Below are 7,791 nucleotides of genomic sequence, written 5' to 3'. Positions count from 1 at the left end.
ATTCCGGACTTCAAGCTCTATTACAAAGCTGTCATCATCAAGACAGCATGGTACTGGCACAAAAACAGACACATAGATCAATGGAACAGAATAGAGAGCCCAGAATTAGACCCTCAACTCTACAGTCAACTCATCTTCGACAAAGCAGGAAAGAATGTCCAATGGAAAAAAGACAGCCTCTTCAATAAATGGTGCTGGGAAAATTGGACAGCCACATGCAGAAAAATGAAATTGGACCATTTCCTTACACCACACACAAAAATAGACTCAAAATGGATGAAGGACCTCAATGTGCGAAAGGAATCCATCAAAATCCTTGAGGAGAACACAGGCAGCAACCTCTTCGACCTCAGCCGCAGCAACATCTTCCTAGGAACAACGCCAAAGGCAAGGGAAGCAAGGGCAAAAATGAACTATTGGGATTTCATCAAGATCAAAAGCTTTTGCACAGCAAAGGAAACAGTTAACAAAATCAAAAGACAACTGAAAGAATGGGAGAAGATATTTGCAAACGACATATCAGATAAAGGACTAGTGTCCAGAATCTATAAAGAACTTAGCAAACTCAACACCCAAAGAACAAATAATCCAATCAAGAAATGGGCAGAGGACATGAACAGACACTTCTGCAAAGAAGACATCCAGATGGCCAACAGACACATGAAAAAGTGCTCCATATCACTCGGCATCAGGGAAATACAAATCAAAACCACAATGAGCTATCACCTCACACCAGTCAGAATGGCTAAAATCAACAAGTCAGGAAATGACAGATGCTGGCGAGGATGCGGAGAAAGGGGAACCCTCCTACACTGTTGGTGGGAATGCAAGCTGGTGCAGCCACTCTGGAAAACAGCATGGAGGTTCCTCAAAATGTTGAAAATAGAACTGCCCTATGACCCAGCAATTGCACTATTGGGTATTTACCCTAAAGATACAAACGTAGTGATCCAAAGGGGCACGTGCACCCGAATGTTTATAGGAGCAATGTCCACAATAGCCAGACTATGGAAAGAACCTAGATGTCCATCAACAGATGAATGGATCAAGAAGATGTGGTATATATACACAATGGAATACTATGCAGCCATCAAAAGAAATGAAATCTTGCCATTTGCGACAACGTGGATGGAACTAGAGCGTATCATGCTTAGCGAAATAAGTCAAGCAGAGAAAGACAACTATCATATGATCTCCCTGATATGAGGAAGTGGTGATGCAACATGGGGCTTAAGTGGGTAGGAGAAGAATCAATGAAACAAGATGGGATTGGGAGGGAGACAAACCATAAGTGACTCTTAATCTTACAAAACAAACTGAGGGTTGCTGGGGGGAGGGGGTTTGGGAGAAGGGGGTGGGATTATGGACATTGGGGAGGGTATATGCTTTGGTGAGTGCTGTGAAGTGTGTAAACCTGGCGATTCACAGACCTGTACCCCTGGGGATAAAAATATATGTTTATAAAAAATAAAAAATTAAAAAAAAAACTTTAATTCTTTTTAAATATTAGTACAAAACAGAAAATATTTCATTGTGGAATTATACCAGCTTAGAATCTATTCCTGCCCCATATTTAAAATTGCTTCCTTCTTGTTTTTTAGTATTGTCATTAAAATCCTTACTTTAATTAAAAAAAAATGTTTTATTTCCACACACTGATGTTAGAAAGTAGGATTATTGTTCTCTAGCTTTGCAACAATACTTCCAGACAAATAGTCCATTTCATGATAAAACTACTACTCCTTTAGGCATTATACTACCTTCTTCTTCATGTAGTATTTGCAGCTATTATGGTCATCTTCTACATTGGTTATAAACTTTTGTACATGGATCACACACTTTAGATTTATACATCAGTTCAATATTCAGATGGCCTATAGCATCCTCACACTAAGCATACTCCCTTAAGGGCCAGATCCTCACCTGAACTGGTCAAGCTCAGAACTTTAAAACATAGTGTGCCCATTCTCTGCCCATGATTTACTATTTTTGTGTTTGCTTTTTAACAATTTTGTCCTTTATTTCCTCCACTTTATCGAATCAAAGTTTCCCAGACTTCGCCATTTTACTTCTATAATCCAACAGATGCCGTATCTCTCTTCCTTCAGTAACCTTTCTGAATGTCACGTCAAGTATCTGAATACCTCTTTCAATAACTCAGATGCCTGTAAACATATCTTTTTGTCACTTTCATCCATCAAAACCAACACTGAATCAATGCTATAATCTACATTCTTTGCTCATATTCTTAGTTGAGTAAGTGCTGCTGAGACAAATAACATACCAGTGATAATAGGATAGTCAGTAAGGTTGATTAGGACCTTAACAAATGTAGTAAATACTTTAACTTTCCGTTTGTTAGCTCTATCTCTGATTTCTCTCAATAATTATTCTAAACTTTCATGACTTTCTTACGTACTCTGCCTCAATTTCTTTTTCTCTTATTCTTCCTGGATAATCTTACTTCCTACTGAGAGAAACATAAAAGAAACAAACAAAAAAGTTTGGATCCATTGGTGACAATCTCACTCTTCTTACACACCTAAAAACATATCTATTCCCTATTCATCATTCTTTTCTCCATCAGTCTTACAGGTGAGTTTTCCTTATTTCCATTTGAGATCAACACAATTGAGATAAACTTAATTTAATTTTCTTTCACTCCCAAAGAGTGCTTGCTGACTCAGTAGTTTCTTCTTTCAATTATTTTATCTTGAATCTCCTTTATAAGTTATTTTCCATCAATGCATTGATATGCTTTAATATTCTCTCTTTTTTAAGGATTTATTTATTTTAGAGAGAGAGCATGCTCACAGGTAGGGATGGGACAGAGCAGGAGGGAGAGAGAGAAGTTCAAACAGACTGCCTGCTGAGTGTGGAGCCCAACAAGGGGCTCAAACCCAGGACCCCGAGATCATGACCAGAGCTGAAATTAAGAGCCCAACAGTTAACATATTGAGCCATCCAGGTGCCCCTAATATTCTCTTGTTAAATAAGGAAATGGACAACAACAACGAAACCCTATCCCTTCTGTTCCTTATACTAATAGCTAGTGAATATTTTTCCTCTTCTTTCTATGGAAATTATTAAAAATCTCTTCACTTATTCTTTGCACTTCTTTATCTTCCATCTACTTTCCTAAGTCTCTCTAATATGGTATTTGCTTTCCCCAGGACAGGGAAGCTCTTTTTACCATGGTCACTGGTGATGTTTAATTGATATATACTCAATTGATATTTTTCTTGGTGACAGTCTGTGCTGTTTTTGAGGCTTGTGGATGTATTTTTCAGAGTGGTTTTCTAAAACTATTTCACATTATTAATTAGAAAAACAGGGAAGTAAAATGTTTTGTTTCATCAGCTCTCTTGTAGCTGTGATCTTGGTTGTGAAATGAGTTTTTCCAATTATATGTTCTCAAGCAAGATTGGGAAAGAATAAGTGGAGAACTCTATCCTGTGGCCTTTGGCTCTTGCTGCTCGTAAATAGGATTTGGAAAAGGGAAGGTTGCTTTCACTTCATTCCTGGTGCCCATTGTTTCATATCTTACTGTCAAGAAATGAAATCAGTGGGCGCCTGGGTGGCTCAGTGGGTTAAGCCGCTGCCTTCGGCTCAGGTCATGATCTCAGGGTCCTGGGATCGAGTCCCGCGTCGGGTTCTCTGCTCAGCAGGGAGCCTGCTTCCTCCTCTCTCTCTCTGCCTGCCTCTCTGCCTACTTGTGATCTCTCTCTGTCAAATAAATAAATAAAATCTTAAAAAAAAAAAAAAAGAAATGAAATCAGTAAGAAACTCTTGATCTAATTTTCTAATCCAGAGAGTGATCAGAAGTTTGTGTACTCATTCTCAGCATTCCAATTGTGAAAGTCTTTTGGAGAGGTACCAGTAGCTCCTTATTTTCTTTATAGCTCTAGTGATGGCTGTGGAGATACTGTGTCTTTTTGAGTATCATTCTAGAAGACTTAGACTAGAACCCAAACCTTCAATTATTTCTAACAATTTTGTAAAAACCCTGTTATTGGTTTAAATACCTTTCTGCTTAAAACACCTATGCTTAGTAAAATCATACATTCTTCTGATCTTCGTAGCCAATAAATATCAATTCTTTAATTTATACCAGGAAGTCAGACTTTTTGTTTGTTTTCCTTTAGACAAATTACTCTTCTGCTGCATATCTCCACATGGTTTTTCACTTGTTCCACAAAAATTAACACATGGGAAAAATATTCGCTCTCTTTCTCTATTCTCAAATATACTTCATCATGTAACTTCTCAATTGATTTTTCTCCAGCCATATATACTTGTCATTTTTATTCTTCTGTCAGTCAAAATCACATTCCATGTTCAGTTCATAATCCCTTCTGGATACGTACTGACTTCTGTCCCCATTCTTCATCCTACTACCATTTCTTGGATTGGGTCTTTATCTTCTCTCGTGTAGACCAAAGCAACAGTTTCTTAACTGGCTTTTCTGCCTTTATCCCTTAAATTCATTATTCCACACTGCAGCCAGAATACTTTGTTGAACACACAATTAGGTCATGTCACTTCTGAGCTTGTTCCCGTCAGTGGCTCCCCATCAGCACAAGGACATGTTTCAATTCCTCAACATAGTATTTAAATCCATCAACAATCTGGCTACTACTTATCTCTCTAGCTTCATTTCAAAGGAAGTTCCCGAGTCCTCAGGTGTTTGGGCTTTGTGTGCCTTCTCTCTATTCTACTGCCACTGTTTGCTTACTTCCATCAACAAATCACGACATTATTACCATATTTTACTGGACGTATATCCTTTTTCCCCCAGTTGGACCGTGAGGTCCTTAAGGAAAGAACAGTAACATATCCATCTGTGTACTAATTGCCCAACAAATGAACAAATAATAATAATGTATCCAGGTAGCCTGTGAGCAGCGAGATCTACGGACAGAGTCTCAGCCTCGCCGCTGCCGCCCGGAGACTGCTGAGCCCCCGTCGGTCCGCCGCCACCCACTCGGGACACAGAACATCCAGTCCTGGATAAAAATGAGCTGGTGCAGAAGGCCAAACTGGCCGAGCAGGCTGAGCGATATGATGACATGGCAGCCTGCATGAAGTCTGTAACCGAGCAAGGAGCTGAATTATCCAATGAGGAGAGGAATCTTCTCTCAGTTGCTTCTAAAAATGTTGTAGGAGCCCGTAGGTCATCTTGGAGGGTCGTCTCGAGTATTGAGCAAAAGACGGAAGGTGCTGAGAAAAAACAGCAGATGGCTCGAGAATACAGAGAGAAAATCGAGACTGAGCTAAGAGATATCTGCAATGATGTACTGTCTCTTTTGGAAAAGTTTTTGATCCCCAATGCTTCACAAGCAGAGAGCAGAGTCTTCTATTTGAAAATGAAAGGAGACTACTACCGTTACTTGAAAGGAGACTACTACCGTTACTTGGCAGAGGTTGCTGCTGGTGATGACAAGAAAGGGATTGTAGATCAGTCACAACAAGCATACCAAGAAGCTTTTGAAATCAGCAAAAAGGAAATGCAACCAACACATCCTATCAGATTGGGTCTGGCCCTTAACCTCTCTGTGTTCTATTACGAAATTCTGAACTCCCGGGAGAAAGCTTGCTCTCTTGCAAAGACAGCTTTTGATGAAGCCATTGCTGAACTTGATACATTAAGTGAAGAGTCATACAAAGACGGCACGCTAATAATACAATTACTGAGAGACAACTTGACATTGTGGACATTGGACACCCAAGGAGACGAAGCTGAAGCAGGAGAAGGAGGGGAAAATTAACCGGCCTTCCAACTTTTTGTCTGCCTCATTCTAAATTTACACAGTAGACCATTTGTCATCCATGCTGTCCCACAAATAGTTTTTTGTTTACGATTTATGACAGGTTTATGTTACTTCTATTTGAATTTCTATATTTCCCATGTGATTTTTATGTTGAATATTAGGGGAGTAGAGCCAGTTAACATTTAGGGAATTATCTGTTTTCATCTTGAGGTGGCCAATATGGGGATGTGGAATTTTTATACTAGTTATAAATGTTTGGCATAGTACTTTTGGTACATTGTGGCTTCACAAGGGCCAGTGTTAAAATTGCTTCCATGTCTAAGCAAAGAAAACTGCCTACATATTGGTTTGTCCTGGTAGGGAATAAAAGGGATACTTGGTTCCAGATACAGGTGTAGTTTTTGTAGGTACTTTAAGGTTTGGAGCACTTACGAGGCTGTAGTAGAAATTGGTATTCTGTAGATACCGTGTATGGAACCATGAGAATCTGTGGAATACTCAACTCTCAGTGTGCACACCTTTGATTACAGTTGCAGAAGTGTTCCTTTAGTTGTGACCCAATTTACTCTGGATAAGGGCAGAAACGGTTCACATTCCATTATTTGTAAAGTTACCTGCTGTTTGCTTTCATTATTTTTGCTACACTCCTTTTATTTGTGTTTAAATGTTTTAGGCAACCTAAGAACAAATGTACAAGTAAAGATGCAGTAAAAATGAATTGCTTGATATCCATTACTTTATGTGTATCAAGCACAGCAGCAAAATAAAAATCCCATGTATTTAACTTTTCTTTTTCTTTCTTTTTCTTTTTCTTTTTTTTTTTAGGGTTTTTGGTTTGGTTTGGGTTTTTTTTGTTTGTTTGGGTGTTTTTTTTTATTTTTGTTTTTGTTTTGGGGTATTTTTTGGTTTTGCTTTTGTGATTTTTTTTTTTTTTTGATACTTGCCTAATAACATGCATGTGCTGTAAAAAATAGTTAACAGGGAAATAACTTCAGATGATGGCTAGCTTTGTTTAATGTCTTATGAAATTTTCATGAACAATCCAAGCATAATTGTTAAGAACACGTGTATTAAGTTCATGTAAGTGGAATAAAAGTTTTATGAATGGAAAAAAAATAATAATGTATCCATTTAATAAATTTGTGCCAAACACTCACTTTATTTTAAGTAACTATCTTACCTGTCTTCCATAGAAGACTATATTTAGTTTATCTCATTTAGATCCAGCATTTAAAAGTCATGATGGACACACATAATCATATGAAAAAGATGCATTTTTTGAACAAATGGCACAAGACACTTAATTTATTGATGTTGTTAACATTATAGCAAAGAATAAATTTTAGTTGGAAATCTAAGCTTGTGGATCTCTCTTCACCTCAACTAGACATCAACAAATACACATACACTTTGTCTACATAGATACTTGTTCTTTTGCATAGGTATATTTTTCCTGAGATGAGTCAGCAATATGTTCCAGACACATATAAACCTCATACTTAGTATTTGGTGAGTATAGTCGAGTGTGAAATATAGTAATTACTCAATAATGAATTTTTTAAAAAGTTTTCCTTTGAATTCAAGTTAATTAACATACAGTATACTATCAGCTTCTGGGTGTACAACTTAGTGATTCAACACTTCTGTACAATACTCATTGCTCATCCCAAGTGCACTCTTTAATCTCCATCACCTGTTTAACCCATTCCCCCACCCACCTGTCCTCCGGTCACCATTAGTCTGTTGTCTACAGTTTAGAGTCTATTTCTTGGTTTTCCTCTCTCTTTCCCCCTTTGCTCACTTGTTTTGGTTCTTAAATATAATGACTTTTTAAAAAAATCCCCAAGAACTAAATTCATGAAAAAATAATCTGCCTAAGGCTTCCTGCTGCTTTAAGTATAAGAGGTCTCTTAAATGAATGAATCTCTCATCCATTAGTGTGGGTTTTACTTTTTAGAGTACTTTAACTGTCCTTCAAATATTTGATTTATGTGGTCCCTTAGCAGATCACTGATACTTT

General features: G+C 37.7%; 1 pseudogene across 1 annotated transcript; it reads left to right on the top strand.

The window, feature by feature from the left end:
* The first annotated feature begins 4,896 nt into the window (after window positions 1–4,896).
* Window positions 4,897–6,555, top strand: LOC309855383 (14-3-3 protein zeta/delta pseudogene; annotated as a pseudogene). The gene has a single exon. The product of its transcript is annotated as a 14-3-3 protein zeta/delta pseudogene (transcript).
* The last annotated feature ends 1,236 nt before the right edge of the window (window positions 6,556–7,791 follow it).

This window comes from Mustela nivalis, assembly GCF_964662115.1.
Source record: "Mustela nivalis genome assembly, chromosome: 20".
Lineage (NCBI taxonomy): Eukaryota > Metazoa > Chordata > Mammalia > Carnivora > Mustelidae > Mustela > Mustela nivalis.
Note: the sequence above shows the minus strand (reverse complement) of the source record. Positions and strands in the feature narration are given on the sequence as shown.